Source organism: Nicotiana tabacum, chromosome 6, assembly GCF_000715075.1.
Source record: "Nicotiana tabacum cultivar K326 chromosome 6, ASM71507v2, whole genome shotgun sequence".
NCBI lineage: Eukaryota > Viridiplantae > Streptophyta > Magnoliopsida > Solanales > Solanaceae > Nicotiana > Nicotiana tabacum.
In genome coordinates, this window is record NC_134085.1 from 83,945,869 (window position 1) to 83,965,376 (window position 19,508).

At 44.0% G+C, this 19,508-nt stretch overlaps 1 long non-coding RNA gene across 1 annotated transcript in view; it reads right to left on the reverse strand.

The window, feature by feature from the left end:
• Nucleotides 1–1,457: 1,457 nt before the first annotated feature.
• LOC142181476 (uncharacterized) overlaps nt 1,458–19,508 on the reverse strand; it is a 44,677-nt gene continuing 26,626 nt past the window's right edge. The window contains exons 2-3 of the long non-coding RNA XR_012710130.1: nt 1,930–2,282; nt 1,458–1,847 (exon numbers count right to left, since the gene is read on the reverse strand). This is a non-coding gene — a long non-coding RNA (uncharacterized LOC142181476). The remainder of the gene's footprint in view (nt 1,848–1,929; nt 2,283–19,508) is intronic.

Here is a 19,508-nt window from a genome sequence, read left to right on the forward strand (position 1 = left end):
TCCAAACAAAGACCTTCCGATCAGTCTTCAAGAAATGCCAAGGCAAGCAGGTAGTGGTGATTCACATCAGGGGCAACACTCCGGTCCAAAGAGGGAAAAGAAATCAAAAATGAGAGAGTCTTATTGGTGAAAACCCTCACAGGCATCGTAAGGCGACGGGAGTTGAGAGAAATAAAAAATGAGAGAGTCTTATTGGTGAAAACCCTCACGGGCACCGTAAGGCGAAAGTGAGTTGAGAGATGAATGGATGAGAGAGGTCTGCTGGTGGAAACTTTCCAAGGCACCACAGGATGAACACGGTCAGGATTTGGTTGAAGAAATCAGGTTATGGAAATTCTGGGGTAACAAAGTGTGGCAATTGGAAATTGATGGGTTGGACAGATTGGGCCGAGTAATCCAAAATGTGTGTCATGATCATTGGTGCCAGCTGTTCCACTCAGATAAGTCTCTTTTCTTTTTCTCTTCAGATAGTCTTCCATTTTGGATTTCTTTATCCTTAACTCAGAAAGTCATTGCATTTCAGTTCTTTGGGTTTATTTCTATAAGATGTTCCCAATGTCAGTTATGTTTAAGCAAATAAGAAGGAATTTCAAAGCTCACTACCAGCTTCAAAATTGCAAAGCACAGTGCGTCCAGAGCATACCAAATATAGCATGATGTAAAAGGGGATAAAATGCCAGCAAGAGTTCCGTCGGCAAAATGATTTGGTAATTTCATGGGAGATGCAGAGGTTCAGTTAAAGGGGTCAGAGGTGTGAAACAACGGTTTGGGTATAGAACACTCGGGTCATCCAAAGTCATGGGGTTTGGAAAGTCAGTCAGAAAGTCAAGTGGTTCAGGGCCAGTTCGGGGAAGCCAGACAAAGCAAAACAATGCAACAGAGGGACCTTCAGTAAAGAATGCCATCAATTAGACACCACATTTTAAATTGATGAGTTTTTCTTTGATTAAATAGGGGCAGGAAATTTCGTTTATTTCGGAGAAACCCTCCGTGGAGAAAGGCAGTCACCAAACAAGTTTGATTTTTTTTGATTTTCAGGACCCTCCTAGAAAATGGGACCTAGTTTAAAGTTCAGAAATAAAATAATCTAGCATAAATGTATCCCAAATGAATATAAGTTAGCTTAGAAATTTGCATGTTCGAGATAGGATTCAATTAGGAGTTTCCAGGACCCTCCTAAATAATGGGACTTAGCTTTAAGATTCCGATTAGATAACAACATTTAGCGTGAATTCTGCTGTAGGATAGTATAATTCAGCCATAAAAGTTGTCACTCTTAAGATAAAATTTGACCTTTGAGTTTCAGGACCCTCCTGGATAATGGGTAGTAGTTTAAATCCTCTTTGATAGCAAGAATTAACAGAAGTCACACCTGTAGAAGATATAATGTAGATTTAAAATTGTCGTTTAGTCAAGAGTTTTTAGGACCCCCCTGAATAATGGGACCTAGCTTTCAAATTCTTAGTAATATTTGATGATACGATTTAGTTTTACCCTCACATATGTGCCCAGATATCCAAACTGGGGCAGAAAATTTTCTTTGTTTTGTTTATGTTGTTGAAGTCAGGAGCCCGCCTGGAGAGCAAAGAATACATTTCAAATTAGAAGTCAGGAGCCTGTCTGGAGAGTAGGGAATACATTTCAAATTAGAAGTCAGGAGCCCGCATGGAGAGCAGGGAATACATTTCAAGTCAGCAGTCAGGAGCCCGCCTGGAGAGCAGGGAATACGTTTCAAGATTAGAAGTCAGGAGCCCGCCTGGAGAGCAGGGAATACGTTTCAAGTCCAGCAGTCAGGAGCCTGCCTGGAGAGCAGGGAATACATTCAAGTTCAGCAGTCAGGAGCCCGCCTGGATAACAAGGGAGTACAATTCAAGTTTTAGTTTTCAATTTCTTATTGATATTTGGTAATGTGATTTGTTTTACACTTACATATGTTCCCAGATACCCAAACTGGGGCAGAAAAATTTCCTTTGTTTTCGTCTATTTTGGTGAAGTCAGGAGCCCACCTGGAGAGCGGGGAATACTTTCAAGTCAGCAGTCAGGAGCCCTCCTGGAGAGTAAGGAATACATTTCAAGTCAGCAGTCAGGAGCCCCCCTGGAGAGCAGGGAATACATTTCAAGCTTAGGAATCAGGAGCCCGCCTGGATAGCAGGAAACACATTTCAAATTCAGCAATCAGGAGCCCGCCTGGAGAGCAGGGAATACATTCAAGTTCAGCAGTCAAGTGTCCACTTGGAGAAAGAGAAAATATCTCAAAGTGTAGTTGGCAGTCAGGTGTCCACCTGGAGAAAATGAAAACATCTCAGATTACAATTCAAGGCGGCAACAAAGGGATTCCACCAGGAGAATACAAGTCAGCAAGACAGCAAGAACTACAAGAGCAAGTTTGAAGATATATATAGGATTTTGTAATATATAGATCATAGCATAGTCTAGCTTCTTTTTATTTTAACATGGTGTAATAAGGGGATACAGTAAGCAGCAGCAGCAACAGTGAAATCCCAGCTTCATGGTAGTCCCAGCTACCAAAACTTCCCGAACTACACTGACCTAATTCCTTTTTAGCCAAGGATATGTAGGCAACCTCGGAAGTAGGGTGAGGTCAAATCTTTGAAAAATGCTTCCCACAGAATACTCAAATGGGCAACAATTGCTCGTATCTGCTCACTTTATCTTTGCACGAAAACTTTTCGTGTTTCCGAGCAAAGAGGGGCAGCTGTGAGCACATGATTTTTGCCCTATGTGAATTATTCCCATAAATTCAAAACAAAATAATTTTCCCATTATTTACAAATTCGTAGATTTTTTGTAGCATTTTTGATTAATTGTTTGAATTTTGTCCATGCGTGTTCATTTTATTTAATTAATGAAAAATACAAAATATGTGCATTTGCATTTAGGATTTAATTCTACATGTTAAGATTAATTAGCAAATTAGTTGTTTTATAAAAATGGAAAAAATTACAAAAATTGACTTACTTTTGCATTTTTAGCCTTTTAGCTTTAAATTAGTAATTTCCTCTTTTAATTTAGGAGTAATTAATTTTTTGTAAATATTATAGTAGATAATTAGCCTAATTTTAAAGATTAGATCAATTTAGGAGTTAATTTGGGATTTCAATTAATTATAGAAAAGAAGAAAAGAGAGGAATAATAGAACAAAAGAAAAGGGAAAGGGAATTTGTTCTTAAAAATCTGTTGGGCCAAATCCAATTAAGAACCGCAGGCCCAATTGTTAAGTACCAAAACCCGGCCCAAATCCGCGCCTCATCCGGTCCAGTCCCTCCTACAAACAAAACGATGTCGTTCCAACTCTTTCTCATCTCAACTGTTGGATCTCATTGATCCAACGGATCGGAAACCTCCCTAGGGTATATTACTGTCCGAACGACCCCTACCCCCCCATGCCATTCCACTTCCCTTCTCATTACGCCACTCTCCCAAACCCTAGAGACCACCGCCCTCAAATCCTCCACCCCCTCCACCTTGCTCCTCCTTAGTCCGCCTACCGGAAATCGCCTCACGGTTGTTCTGGTGGTCCAATCACTACCAAATTAACACCATGAACTCCCCTCCACCTCCCCATCCCAAATCGCTAAATAATTCCTCTCAAATCCATCTCCATCGCCTCGAATTTCAGATCTAAGGTCAGCGCCTAAAACCCTAAAATTCCCAAAATCCGCCCAGAATTACACCACGCAACCCCTCATCTCCTTCCTTCCTCAAATACGTGATTGTTTCATCTCAAACCGGTCCGTAAGTGGTGGAGCAGAGGTCTGGAACGCCCTAGGTCTCTCCCTGGTTTCTTTTCTAGCTCAGTAAGTTTAGTAAACCCAAAACCGTCATTAATCTTTTGTCTTTTGTTAAGGACAATCAATTAATGACCGTCAAAGGTTCACTTTCTTCTTCAAAAGGTTGTTCGATCTCATGCAGTTCTTGCTAAAGCAGGTCTGGGATAATTTCCTTTGTGTCGATTGGCTTCCTTTTGATCTTTTCTTTTGTTTGTTTGTTGTATTTCCAGTTTCTTTCTTTAGAAGTTTCGTTTCTTGCTTAATTGCATTATGTTTCTGGTTTTAAGTTCCCTAGTTAGCTTGTTTGCTTAATTGTTAATGACAATCGGTTTCATAGGGTTTGAGTTTAACTTGGTTTCAATTCGTGAGACTTTCTTCTTTTTGCTAGGTTTCATTTTATGTTTGTGAATTAATTTTGGAACTGAAGCATTAAGATTAGTCAAGTATAGTTCATCGTTTGCATTAATTCTTGTTTCAAGAGCATTTTCTGAATTCATGTCTATGTGTGAAGGATTTTAGGCTAGTTCTTCATAATTTCAACAATTGTTTTGAATTTCAATCCGGTTGAAAGTGTCAGCTCGTTTGTTTACTGTTTATTGTGATTGTGAGCATTCAGAACTTAGGAGGGGGTAAGTGCATAACTAGGAAAACATTAGGGGTAGCTCTGGGGATTGGTCTAACTTGAAGAATCTTTTAATAATATGATCCCGTTTTGATTGTCACTTTAAGTTGAAAAAACTCCCTTATATACAATGCAAGGGAACCACAATTCAACAATAGCCCGGCAAGGGGGTAACATAGTGATCTCTTCTTTTTCTCACTCTTACTTCATAATTCACTTCACAACTCGAGCCAATTCTCAAGAGTTTCAATTATCACTTATACTTTCACAACTTCACTATACAACTTGAGCCAACTCTCCTCAACGTTCATAGGTCACAATTATTTCCACAAACTTTATACAACAATTAGAAATCATCATCAAGGCATGAATAATACAACGAAATCATAAAAATCACAATATAAGACTCACGGTCATGCTTGACACCAACGTATAGATACTCGTCACCATGCCTATACGTCGTACTCAACATGAAACAAATAGTAAATAGGACACAACTCCTAATCCCTAAAGTTAAGGTTATACCAAACACTTACCTCGATGCCTCGAATACAACTCAAGTTTCAATTATAGCTTTACCCCTTGATTCCACCGACAATTCGCTCGTATCTAGCCACAAGTTACTTAATTACATCAATAAATGCTAAATGAATCAATTTGAATGCATGAAAATGAATTTTCCAAAGGTTTACCCAAAAAGTCAAAATTGCCCCAGGTCCCACATGGTCAAAACCCGAGGTTCGAACCAAAACCCGATTACCCATTCCCCCACAAACTCAAATATATAATTTATTTTGAAATCGGACATCAAATCGAGGTCCAAATCCCCAATTTTTGTAAAACCTTGGTTCTACCTAAAACGCCCAATTTCCCCCATGAAAATCATTGATTTGAAGTTAAAATCATGTCGAAAGATGTTAATGATTGAAGAAAACTAGTTAAAAATGACTTACAATTGATTTGGAGAAGAAAGATTGTTTGAAAAATCACCTCTTATGTTTTTGGGGTTTTGAAAAATGAAAAAAGACTGAAAATCCCATCTATTTATACCCCTCAAAGACCCCATGTGCAGACCGCACAAAATGGACTGCGGCTGCACAGGCCTTCCTGAGGGTACTGCGGTCCAGTGCCCTGTGCGGGCCACACAAAGTCGACTGCGGCCGTATAGCAGCGCCCTGTGTGGACCGCACATAGTCGACTGTGGCCGTACAGCCTCCACCGCGCACCGCACAAGGTCAACCGCGGACCGCACTGGCAGGTTTAGAGACCTGCAACTTCTGGTTTTAAGCCTAAAACATCCCGAAACCTACCCGAAACTCACCCGAGCCCTCGGAATTCCAAGCCAAGTATGCATACTAACTCAAAAACATCATACAGACCTACTCGTGCGATCACATCATCAAAATAACATGTAAAATCATGAATTAAACCTCAAAACTTAACATTTTCATCAAGAACTCTCAAAGTCCATAACTCCTCAACCGAAAGTCCAATTCAGGTCAAATAAACTCCGTTTTTCACCAAATTTCACATAAATGTCTTAAATCATATATAAGACCTGTACCAGGCGCCGAAACCAAAATACGGACCCGATACCATCATGTTCTAAGCAAATTTCATTTCAATTTTCCTTAAACAGATTTAGAAAACAATTTCTTTTTAAAAAAAAAAATCATTTCTCGGGCTTGGGACCTTGGAATTTGATTTCGGGCATACGCCCAAATCCCATATTTTCCTACGGATCCTCCGGGATCGTCAAATCACGGGTCCAGGTCCATTTACCCAAAACGTTGACCGAAGTCAAATTAACTCATTTTATAACCAAATTTTATCATTTTTCACAGAATTTCATATTTAAACTTTCCGGCTACGCGCCCGTACTGCGCACGCAAATTGCGGTGACTCTAAATGAGGTTTTCAAGGCCTTAAAACACAGAATCTAAATTAAAGCAAGTGATGGCCTTTTGGGTCATCACAGGGACCAAGCGAAACAATCTGTGTTAGCTATAAGAAATTGAATGAGTGTTTTCCTAAGCTCGGGACTTAACCTCGTGCCCAGGTATAACATTCGATCTGGTAGATGCTCGATCAATATGACCAATTTCAGCTTCTCGACCATCGATTTAGTGGCGTAGGAATCATCAGGGGGCTATAAAATATTTGGGGACTCCGCAGTCATCATCCTTGTCTACCCCTCGTTCCTTCGATTCTGTCGAGGCTGGTATCGATGATTGCTATTTGGCCCCGTATTTGACTATTTAGTTCAAATCCTTCGATGTTGAATGCATAGATGTCGGGATCACTTCATCGACCGCGAATATTTCCTTGGCGGCCGGTTGTTCCCTATAAACTGTTTTGACTCCACTAGGTGTTCGGAATTTCAGCACTTGGTGCAGTATCGAGGGCACTGCACTCATGTGGTGAATCCATGGCCTCCTGAACAAAATGTTGTATCTCATATCCCCCTCGATTACCTAGAACATGGTTTCCTGCACGGTTCTGGTGATGTTAACCAGTAATATTATCTCCCCTTTAGTAGTCTTGCATTCCATGTTGAATCCGTTTAGGACTTGAACCGTAAGTACAATCTGGTCTTGCAGGCCAAGTTGTTCTACGACCCTTTATCGCCAAACCTCCCGAGGTGCTCGAATAACGCCGCAAGGTACTTGAAATCGAGGTTCTTCCCGATCTGATGATGAGTTAGGCAAAAATTACTTCAAAAGTCCTTAACGAGAGGAAAATAAAACCTACATAAATTGCCCCACCGACCAAGAACGTAAGAGCCATTGTCACCAACCTAATGAGCCTCAAGGCCATACACACCAAAGGTCGCATCGACCTAAAGCGCAAGAGCCACTGTCACCAGCTTGAAATCTAAAAACTAGAGGTCCAAAATGAGCTCGAGTAGTAAACTAAATATGCCTGAGAGCAAGGTGTAAGAGCCATTGTCGCCAGCCAGCATCGGCCCATGGCATAAGAGCCACTATCACCATCCCACTTATATTAAAAGGCAGTATCTTCCCGAGGCGTAAGAGACATTGTCGCCAGACCGCATACACTAATAGGCCACATCGGCCCGAGGCGTAAGAGCCATTATAGCCAGCCCCCATACACTAAAAGATTGCATCTACCAAAAGCGTAAGAGCCACTATTGCCAGCTTAAAATTCGGCTATTCGAATGTCAAATAAGCTCGAGTTGATGCCCGACTTGGGGACTGAGCCCAAAACAGGTGGCCCAAGTATGCCTAAGAGTGAAAGTATGTAAGAGCCTACGGGCCAGTCCAATGAGCCCCGGGGCCACATCACTACTCTAAGGATTCCTACCAACGCAAAAACCAGCTCGCCTAGTCAAAATCGAGACAGAAAAGGATACGAAAGGAGTAAAGCCGCAAAGTTTTCTTTCATACACATGTGCGAAAAAGCGCAATCTCCATCTACAAATGTGTTTCGAAAATGCTATATACAGATGGAAAAATCTACGCCCCCCCCGGGGGCTACGGCTTGTCAGCCTCATCTTTGCTTTCCTCAACGTCAGGAAAAAACAACCGAGCATCACACTTGTCCGCCCTTGCTAGCGCCAATTCCTCCGAGAGGGCGAAGCCCTTAGCATAGATCTCTTCGAGGGTCTTTCTTCGAGATTTGCAGTGAACATATTCTTCAAACCTCCCTTAACGGTCACGGATCTTTATTAGCTCAGCTTGAGCATCGGCAATGACCTTTGAATAGATCGCAATCTCCCGGTCAGCCTAAGTCCATCTCATCGCAGCTTCTACCCGAGCATCGACTATCTCAGCCCTGATTTTTGAAAGCTCAGACTCGAGCTTCGCAATCATTTCTGTCTGAACCAAAGCATTGTCACAAGCTATGCAATGTTAAGCTTCAAAAGTAGGAACTTTGGCCAGAGCATCCTTCCCCTCTAAAGACTTAGCCTCCGCTCGAGCTTTCAATTTATCATGCTCACGCCTAGCCCGACCAACTTCATATCGAAGGCGCTCCAAGGCCACCGTCTTTTTCTGCAACTAAAATAAACTAAATATTAGCCCCGGGAACCAGGAGGCCGAATCCACAATCACCCAGGATAGAAAACTACCCGCTCCTTCAGATGGTTCTTGTAATTCATGCTCCGGCCAACCTCATAATGCAAGTGTTCCATCTCGACTTCCTTTTCATCACAAAGGAACCTCAGGGATCTCTCCTCATCCAGATCCTAGTCTGGCTTCACAACGAAGTAGCCCAGAGCTTGTCAAATGCCAACAAAAGAAAGCTCAATAAGGGAGGGAAGGTGCAAAGCTCAAAAAACCTGTGCCGAAACTCACGACAAAGTGAAGCCGCTGGGCTTTCTCTAAAGCCGAAAGCATACCTGCCAATCCAATCCCTTCGGCCCTGAAAGAGCCTACTTCGGTTAAAACATGGTTGCTCGGTGTATATGACCCGGGGTTAATAGTATCTCCCAAAATTCTATCGTCGGAAAAAATAGGTGATGGCAATGGAGAAACCCTCTTACCAAACAGGGGGATCGAGATTAACCCCGATAAAATCAAGGCCATCGAAGAAATCATGGTGGTAAACAATGTAAAGGCCGTGCAATGGCTAACAGGTCTGATAGAGGCTCTGAAAAAATTCATATCCATGTCATCCGACAGGAGCCATCATTTATTCTGCTTAATAAAAAGAAAGAACAACTTCGAATGGACTCCAAAGTGCCAATGCGCCTTATAGGAGCTGAAGCGATATCTGACTAGCCCACCTCTGCTCCGCACGCCCAAGGTGGATGGAACATTAAATGTATACCTGGCTGTATTCGAGATAACGGTAAGTGGTGTGCTAGTTCGAGAAGAGCAAGGTACACAATTCCCTATTTATTACGTAAGATGGACCCTAGGGGATGCTGAAACAAGGTATCCACATCTCGAAAAATTGGCTCTTGCGTTAATAACTGCATCGCGAAAATTGAAACCCTATATTCAATGCCATCATATTTGTGTTCTAACGACATACCCGCTCCGAAGCATATTACACAAACTCGATTATTGGGCCGACTGGCCAAATGGGCCATCGAACTCAGGGGGTATGATATTGAGTATCAACCTCGAACAACAATCAAGTCCAAGATTCTGGCAGACTTCGTGGCCGATTTCTCGCCCTCCTTCTTGCCCGAGGTAGAAAAGGAACTTTTACTTAAATCAGGCACGTCTTTCGTGGTATGAACCCTGTTTACTGATGATGCCACAAACGTGAGAGGTTTCGGACTAGGTATGGTCCTAAAGCCACCTACTGGCAGTGTAATCAGGTAATACATAAAAACTGCAAAATTGACTAACAACGAGGCCGAGTACGAGGCTTTGATTGCAGGTTTAGAACTGGCCAAAATCCTGAGAGCCGAGACCATTGAAGCAAAATGCGATTCACTCCAGGTAGAGAGCCACATGAATGGGAGCTACGAGGTCCGAGAAGACAGGACGCTAAGATATTTGGATAAACTCCAAGTTGCTTTACCTAGCTTCAATGAATGGACTTTAGTTCATGTACCTTGAGAGCAGAATAGTGAGGTCGATGCCCTCGCAAACCTGGGATCATCTGTTGAAGAAGACGACCTACTCCCCGGGGCTATCGTTCAACTATCTAAATCAGTAATCGAGGAAGGTCGTGCGGAGATTAATTCCACCAGTCTAACATGGGACTGGAGAAATAAATATATTGATTATATGAAAGATGGATAATTGCCCGAGGATCCAAAGGAATCGAGGACCATGCGAACCAAAGCAGCCCGACTCTCTCTAAATGAGAACAAGACTTTGTATAGAAGAACTTTTAATGGCCCTCTAGCAGTGTGTTTGGGGCCAAGGGATACAGATTATGTACTCCGGGAAATTCACGAGGGCATCTGCAGAAATCATTCTGGTGCTGATGCCTTAGTCTGAAAGGTAATCAGAGCAGGTTACTATTAGAACAACATGGAACAGGACACCAAAGAATTTGTTCGTAAATGCGACAAATGCCAGAGTTTTGCCCCGATGATTTACCAACTCGGTAAACTCCTGCACTCGGTCTTATCGCCATGGTCGTTCATGAAGTGGGGAATAGACATCGTTGGACCCTTGCTAACGGCACCTGGTAAGGCTAGATTTATTTCATTTATGACTATCTATTTCTCCAAATGGGTGGAAGCGCAGGCCTTCGAAAAGATAAGAGAAAAAGAAGTCATCAGCTTCATTTGGGACCACATCCTGTGCCGATTCAAAATTCTTTCCGAGATAACATGTGATAATGGGAAGCAATTCATCGGGAGCAAGGTAACACAATTCCTTGAGGATCACAAAATCAAGAGAATCCTATCGACGCCCTACCACCCATGTGCGAACGGCCAGGCCGAATCCACAAACAAAACCATCATCCAAAACTTAAATAAAAATTGTAAAGTGCCAAGGGAAAGTGGAGAGAAATATTGCCAGAGGTGATGTGGGCATACCGAACAACTTCAAAATCGAGCACAGGGGAAACACCTTTCTCCCTAGTATAAGGCGCCGAGGCTTTAATACTAGTGGTGGTCGGGGTGCCGATTGCCAGATTCCAACACGCCATTGAGTGCTCAAACAACGAGGCCATGACAGCGTCCCTCGAATTGCTGGATGAAAGACGGGAAGCCTCGATGGTCCAAATGGCTGCCCAAGAGCAAAGGATCGAAAGATATTATAACAGGAGAACAAACCTCCGATATTTTGGAGTTGGGGACATGGTTCTAAGGAAGGTCACCCTTAACACCTAAATCCCCAATGAAGGGAAGCTGGGCAAATATTAGGACGGACCGTACCGCATCCTCGGAGTAGTCGGCAAAGGGTCTTACAAATCAATGCTATAATGATATTATTGCTAGGGCATCCGATGGAAAATTTTGGAAACATCCTCGAGCACCCGTTGCACTCTTTTCCCTCGGCCGGATTTTGTCCCTAAAAGGGTGTTACCGGCAAGGTTTTTAACGAGGCAACGACCATACAACACCTAAAGGAAACTCAACAAGTGTTCGAGATCTCTTTTACCATCCAACTCGAATACTGGGCCCCCCCGGAAGGTCATCTACTCGGGAGAGCCAAGGCACCTCAAATGGGACCACGATAAGGAAAGCAATGTACCGGGCCAAACGGTCGAACGAACTGTGCCCATGTATAGCAGCCAAGATTTTGATGGCAAAAACATGTGTACTTGTACCAGGTAATCAAAGAACATTATTCGACAAAGCACTTCACGCTTCAAAAGCAACTCGAATTTCAGCAAAGAGGACTCCTTCGTCAAAAAATGTCCCGAACAATCGGAGACTAGCATCAACACATTGACAACTGACCGACCCCCGGGTCAAAACTCCAAACTCGTAAGCCCTCAACGAGGCAACACCAAGATCGTAAAACGTCTCTAAAACCGAAGGTGCCACGAACACCCGGAGACTGATGCCGAAATCGCAAAAAACGTGCGACCTCAGGGTTGAGATCTCCAAAATCGTAAGTCATCGATGAGGCAATATAAGTTCATAAATAATGGCTCCCGAGTCAAGAAACCCTCGACGGCTCGAGTACTGTTGTCAAGCGCCACCTCTATCAACTTGTCAAAACTCGAGGCCATATGATACCGAGTGTGTAGACTCGGTATCGTAAGACCTCAACAACATGTAAAAATTGTAAGACCTCAACGACATGTAAAACCTGTAAGACCTCAACAACATGTAAAGACTGTAAGACCTCAACGACATGTAAAAACTGTAAGACGTCAACGACATATAAATACTGTAAGACCTCAAAAGCATGTAAAGACTGTAATACCTCAACGGTATGTAAAAAATGTAAGACCTCACTAAAGGCATAGACCTGATCCCAAACTTTTGGCTATATATCGAAGTTGTAAGATCCCTAAAAACCCTTGATATAGATACCAAAACAACTTCACTCGGGACTCAAAGGCTCTGGCCAAACACTAGTGCCTCTGGTCACACGGTTGTACCAGCCAAACTAACGCGACTCGGGTACACCCGACCATCGCAAAAAGGCATAAGAGCCATTGTCACCAGCCCACATAGGCCTTCAATTACTCCGAATCTACTTCGGAAAGAACCGGTTAAACAGGCTAGCCTCGGTATAGGCAAAAGAGCTTTGACTATGTTAGATCCAAATCATAGGCTTCGAGCTACTCAGCCTCCGAGCCAAACCTCTTGAGGTGCTCAAACATCACCGCAAGTTACTCAAAATCGAGGTTCTCCCCGAACCGACGACGGGTGAGGAAAAAATTACTTAAAAATCCCTTAACGAGAGGATAATAAAACCTACATAAATGGTCGCATCGACCAAGCGCGTAAGAGCCATTGTCGCCAGCCTAATGAGCCTCAAGGCCACACACACTAAAAGGTAGCATCAACCAAAAGCGTAAGAGCCACTATCGCCAGCCTAAAATCTTAAAACTTGAGGGTCAAAATAAGCTCGAGTAGTAACCCGATTCGAAGACTAGACCCAAAATAGTTAACTATACATGCCTAAAGGCATAGCGTAAGAGCCACTATCGCTAGCCTAATGAGCCTCGGGACCATGCACATAAAGAGTCGCATCGGCCCAAGGTGTAAGAGCCATTGTCGCCAGCCCCCATAAAAGTTGAGGGTCGAATGAGGTCGAGTCAGAACCCGACTCAGAGACTGAACCCAAAATAGTTAGTTAAACATGTATAAGAGCAATTGTCTCCAGCCTAATGAGCCCTAGGGCCCCCCGCACATAAGGTCAATCCAACCCAACGTGTAAGAGCCTAAGGGCCAATTCGAAATCCTCAAAATTTGAGGGTCAGATAAACTCGAGTCGAGATCCGACTCGGAGACTGAGCTCGACCTAATAAAAATGCTTGAAAGAAAAAACACAAGAGCTCAAATGACATATTACTATAATAAGTAACCGACTCAGTGTGTACGAGTCACTGTCACTAGTCTCGACGATAGTAAATCCCGAGGATGTAACCGGAAGACCGGGACACTTGGTCGAAAGTCAAAGCACATCACATAGTATTTTCGAAAAACAAGGGTGAAGGAAGGAATAGGAAATAAAAAGCCTCCTTATAACCTCCAGGGGGATGTTTACAAGTCTTGAAAAGAGAGAACCAAACAAAATTTTAATCTACCATCGAAAGGGAGGTCTTCGGTGTCTCTACCAAAGGTTGCACCCCAACAACTATGGGTCCTTCAACGGCCCCTCTTTGATGGACTCTTCCCCTCCAAGGGCTCCGCATTCTCTTTTATCACCTTCTGAACCGCTGCTCGGCGTACCACCAAAACAAGCAAGCCAGCGTCTCTCTTCTCCAAGATCTCCACTCTCTCAAACTCAACAGGCAAAATGATATCTCTCATACGTATGTCCACTTCCTGAGTCAACCTTGGCTCGGCACCCTCGGGTGCCCCTCTGGCTTGGGTGCTTGTCACAATAGCATCTTTTCCATGCAAAGATATAAGCGTCTCGGCTTCTATCTTGATCCTGGATAATGCAGCCACCATCTCGTAATGGAGACCATTGTACATGCCGCTATCCTCCCTCGCCTCACTAAGATGACGCCAAACTAATATCACCTTCTCCTTGAGGGAATCCCTCTCGGAAGATATCTCTCTCTCACGCCGTTTAAGTTTGAAGACTTCAGAGTCCCTGACCCGAAGCTCCTCCCTCAGCAGGGCACATTCCTTCTTAAACTACACAAACCAGATCCAAGATGTTAAAATACTGGGAACTAGAAAAACATTAAGATAAAGGCAAACGGGGAATAGATAACCTGTTTAGTAAGGAGGGACTTCTCATGATCGATATGGGTCACCTCGACCTGATACCGGGTGAAAGTCTGATTGTAAAGCACCTTGGCCTGAAGCCACAAAAAAAGACAAATTAGAAAGACAAAGGTCAAGGAACCCGAGGCCCGAGTGGCAGGTAGGGAAATTGAAGATTACCTGCTCACAAAGCCTGCTCATTTTACCGAAGATGAAGGAAGCATCGACCTTAGGAACTCCCTCGGAAATAGTTGGGAACTTTTCAAGCACATCTCCGACTTTGATGGGCATCCCCGCATCGGGTGATTCTTCGCACGAGGCATCTTGCAGTCCTTTAAAAGGTAGGGACGTTCCCTGATAAGATTCAATCACAACCACGGCATTGGAAAGGTTTGTCAGGACCATCCCTTATCAACTCAAGGTCCCTGAACTAGGCCCCTCCAAACCCTGAACTAGGCCTTTGAACTAGGACGCGCATTTGTAGATGGAGGATGCACTTTTTCATGTATGCAAATAGAAGAGAACCTGAAGCTTTATTTCCTACATACCCCTTTCTGCTTCGCCTCTGACTAGGTGGACTAGTTTCAGAATTGGTGAGAATCCTTAGATTTGTATTACGGCTCCAGGGCTTATCGTGCATGTCCGAGGGCTCTTACGTGTTCGGTCGATGCGGCCTTTAGTGTAAGCTGGCGTTAGAGATCTTATGCTTTTGCTCAACTATTTTGGGTTTAGTCTCCGAGTCGGGCTTCAACTCGAGCCCATTCGACCCTCAAGCTTTTGTTTCTGCATGGGCGGGCATCAATGACTCTTACGGCTTGCCCTTGGGCAGTTGTATTTTAACTATTTTGGGTTCAGTCTCCGAATCGGGTTTCGACTCGAGCACAATTAACCCTCATGTTCTGTATTTTTGTGGGCTGGCGACAACGACTCTTACGCCTTGGGTCGAAGCAACCTTTTATGTATGTGGCACTGAGGCTCACGAAGCTGGCGACGATGGCTCTTACGCTATGCCCTTAGGATTTGGTCTCCGAATTGGGTTACGACTCAAGCTCACTTTGACCCACAAGCTTTGAGATTTTTTAGCTAGCGACAGTGGCTCTTACACTTTTGGTCGTTACGATCTTTTAGTGTGTGGCCATGAGGGTCGTTAGGCTGGCAACAATAGCTCTTACGCTTTTGCCCTTGGGCATATGTAGGCTTTGCCTTCCTCTCGTTAAGGACTTTTGAAATGATTTTTCCTGACCCGTCATCAATTTGGGAAGAACCTCGATTTCAAGTTGTTTGTGGCGATGTTTGAGCACCTCAGAAGGTTTAGCTCGTAAGCTGAGTAGCTTGAAGCCTTGTGATTTGGGGCTGACATGGTAAAAGCTCTTTTGCATGTCGAGGGTAGCCTATTTAACCGGTTCTTTTCGAAGTAGATTCGAAGTAATGGCCTATGATTTTATAGCGACGGTCGGGCATTTCCGAGTCGTGTTAATTGGGTTGGTAAAGCCGAGTGGCCGTAGTTATTTGCGTTTGGCTGGAGCCATTTTTCATCTCGCGTGTAGTAGTGTAGGCATCTACATTGAGGGTATGCCCTTTCAAGATTCTTACAAATGCGACATATAGCCTAAACTTTGGGATTGGGTTTATGCATGTAGTAAGGTCTTACAAATTTTCATGCCTTTAGGGGGCTTATAGTTTCGTTAATACTTGGTACAAGTATGGTTCATGCCTTTCTTGAGGTCTTACAGTTCGTGATGTCAATGCTCAGTACGAGTGTGATTAATGCCTTGCTTGATGCCTTACAATTTATGCTGTCGATACTCGGTACGAGTGTGATTCATGCCTTGCTTGAGGACTTACAGTATTGTCATGCCACTGGGGTCTTATAGATTTTTCATGCTGTTGAGGTCTTACATATTTTTCAGGTCGTTGAGGTCTTATAGATTCTTCAGGCCGTTGAGGTCTTACAGATTTTTCAGGTCGTTTAGGTCTTACAGATTTTTCAGGCCGTTGAGGTCTTACAAATTTCATGTCATTGAGGTCTTACAGATTTTTCAGGCCGTTGAGGTCTTACAGATTTTTCAGGTGAGGTCTTAAAGATTTTTCATGCCGTTGAGGTCTCACAGATGTAGTTGTTGCCTTATGTAGGTCTTACGGGACCGAATCTGCTTGCTCGGGGTCTTATGGCCTCGTGTTTTGGTGAGTCAATGGAGATGGTGTTTTGACAGAAGTCCCCAAGTTGTCGAGAGCTTTTTGACTCGGGAGCCATTCTTTTTAAACTTTGCATTGCCTCGTCGAGGGCTTGTGCATTTTTCTTTTGAGATTTTGATGTCAGTCCCCAAGCACAAGAAGTACCTGCGAGGGCTTATGATTTTAGAGTCCCGACCCGAAGGTTTTCTAAGTGTTGAATTATTGATGCCAGTCCCCGAGTGTTTCGAATGTTTCCGGCAGAGGAATTGTTGCCTTATTTTGCGAAGGTGTCTTGACAAAATATATTCTTCAATTATTTGGTACAAGAGTACATGTATTCGCCGATGGGAGCCCGGCTATATGGACACGATTCGTTTGACCGTTTGGCCCGGTACATTAATTTTCCTATATGGGCCCCATTTGACATTTCATGACTTTTCTGAGCGGGTGGCTTCCTGGGGGAATGCCCCCCAGCGTCCAAGGTTGACTGCAAAAGAAGTCTCGAGCATTTGTTGAGTTTCCCTTAGGTAGTATGAAGATGTTGCCTCGTTGAAAATTTTGCCGGTAAAACCCTTATTCCGGGATAAAAAATCGGTCGAAGGAAAAGAGTGCAACGGATGCTTTAAAACCTTAAAGTCTTTGAGCAGGGCTAGCGTTCTGACCGCTCCGATCGGGTGCCTGCATAAGGGTTAGTCTGAAATACGAAATTAAAAAGGGAGAAGGTCGTACCTTAAGTAAGATATGTCGGTGATGCCTTGAGTATCGATATTTTCCAATTATAAGGATTGATATGTTACAATCACTCGAGGTGAGGACGCGGTAGGGTCCTTTATTTCGTTTAATCATGTTTGATTGACGGTGAGGCTCGATTACCCTTTGGCTCATTCAAGGGCGGAGGCGCGAGCTCTGGTGCTACGTCGTGTACTGCGAACATTTCCTTTGCGGCATGCCATTCCCCGTAGAGGGTTTTAATTTCGTCCTTTGTTGGGAATTTCATAATCTAGTAAAGTGTGGACCATACCGCTCTCATGCAGTGTATCCACGACCGTCCGAATAAGGCGTTATACCTCATGTGTCCTTCGATGACATGGGATTTGGCGTCTTGGGTCGTGCCGGTCACGGTGACCGGAAAGGTGATTTCTCCTTTAGTTGTTTCACTTGCCATGTTAAATACGTTGAGGACTCGAGTGGCGGGCACAATTTAGTTTAGCAATCCGAGCTGTATCACCCTTGACCTAATAATATTTGCCGAGCTACCTGGATCCATGAGTACACATTTTATTTGAAAATAATTTACAAGGAAAACGATTACCAGTGCGTCATTGTGAGGTTGAGACATTGTCTCGGTGTACTCTTAGCTGAATGTGCGGGCATCCTCGGAAATATATCCCCGGGTCCGCTTTTCTCTGGTGATGGATATTTTTGTTCTTCTCATTACGGGTTCCTGCGGGGCATCGACGCCCCCCATGATCATGTGGATGACATGTTGTGGCTCGTTTGCCTCGTTCTTTTTGGTAGCCTCTCTTTCCCGGAATTGATTTTTGCCTCGATCGCTAAGGAATTCCCGGAGGTGCCCTTTGTTAAGTAGTTGAGCTGCCTCTTCTCATAGCTGATGACAATCCTCGATTTTGTGGCCGTGCGTGTTGTGAAATTCACACACTAAGTTGTGATTCCTTTATGAAGGATTCGATTGTATAGGCCTGGGCCACTTGGCGTCTCTGATTTTGCTGATGGCAAACACGATGTCCGATACATCGATGTTGAAGTTGTATTCCGACTAGTGAGGTGCATCTGTTGGCCTTGTGTTCCTATCGATTCTGTCTTTGTTGATGAGTCCTTGAGGATCCTGTCCTCGGTCTATTCTCTGATCGTTGCGAGGTGGGTTGCACCTCGGAGCGTTCCTTCTATCCTCGATATATGGCTGATATCTATCTCTGTTTGGTTTTGGTTCCTATGCCAGGAGCCTGATTGGGTATACTGATCTCGAGGGGGCTCCCAGCTAGTCATCCTCGGCCCTAATTTTTGATTGGTACCGGTTGTGGACGTCTGACCAGGTCATAGTTGGGTACTCGATCAAATTCTGTTTCAGTTGTTTTGAAGCCACCGAGCTTCATTCATTAAGACCTTAAGTGAAAGCCTGTACTGCCCAATCGTCAGAGACTGGTGGCAGGTCCATCCGTTCCATTTGAAAGTGGGACAGGAATTTCCGCAACATTTTGTTCTCTGTTTGCTTAATTTGAAAATGTCGGACTTCCTCATTGCTACTTTGATGGCACCGGCGTGCGCCTTCACAAAGGAGTCTGCTAGCATGGCGAATGAATCTACGGAGTTAGGAGACAAGTTGTGATACCACATCATGGCCCCCTTCAAGAGTGTTTCCCCGGACTTTTTCAGCAATATGGACTCGATCTCATCGATCTTTATGTTGTTTCCCTTTACTGCGTAATTGTAGGCGGTAACGTGTTCATTGGGGCCTGATGCCCCATTGTACTTTGGGAGCTCCGGCATTCTGAATTTCTTAGGAATGGGTTTCGGGGCTGCTTCTTCAAGGAACGGCCTTCGTATGAACTTCTTCGAATCCACACCTTTCCAGACCGGGGGAGCGCCCGAGATCTGGTTGACCATGGAGTTGTAGGTCTCAGTCTTCTTATCGTTGGCTGCTATCATTTTCTCGCCCGATTTGATCCTTTTGATGAGGTCCTATAGCATTTTTAGGATGGTAGGGTCGGCTATCGATCCGTTGTTGCTTGATCTCTCCGGTACCTGTTCGGCCGGGGGAATAGTTGCTAGTGCTACTGTGCTGGGAGTCTACAGGTGGCTTTGCAGCTGAGCGATAGCCAGTTGTTGTACCTGCAACATTTAAAAAATAATGTGAAGACTAACTTCTTGTTCTTCCCTAGATGGGGTCTTTTGGGCTTCCTGTCGGTCGCAATGTCGTACGCTCCTATCAGTGTGTGAAGTTTCATCAACCTGTTGTGCATCTCGCGAAACCGCATCCACTGGAATCGGTCCAGGTGTATTATCAGGGTTTTGTGGTGGCGTGCCAATAATTGGAATGACCACATCATTTTCTCCATGGTTTTTAAGGTTGTCGTTCTCAACTATGTTCACTGAGCCAGACATTTTGGCCTGAAATTGAAGATCT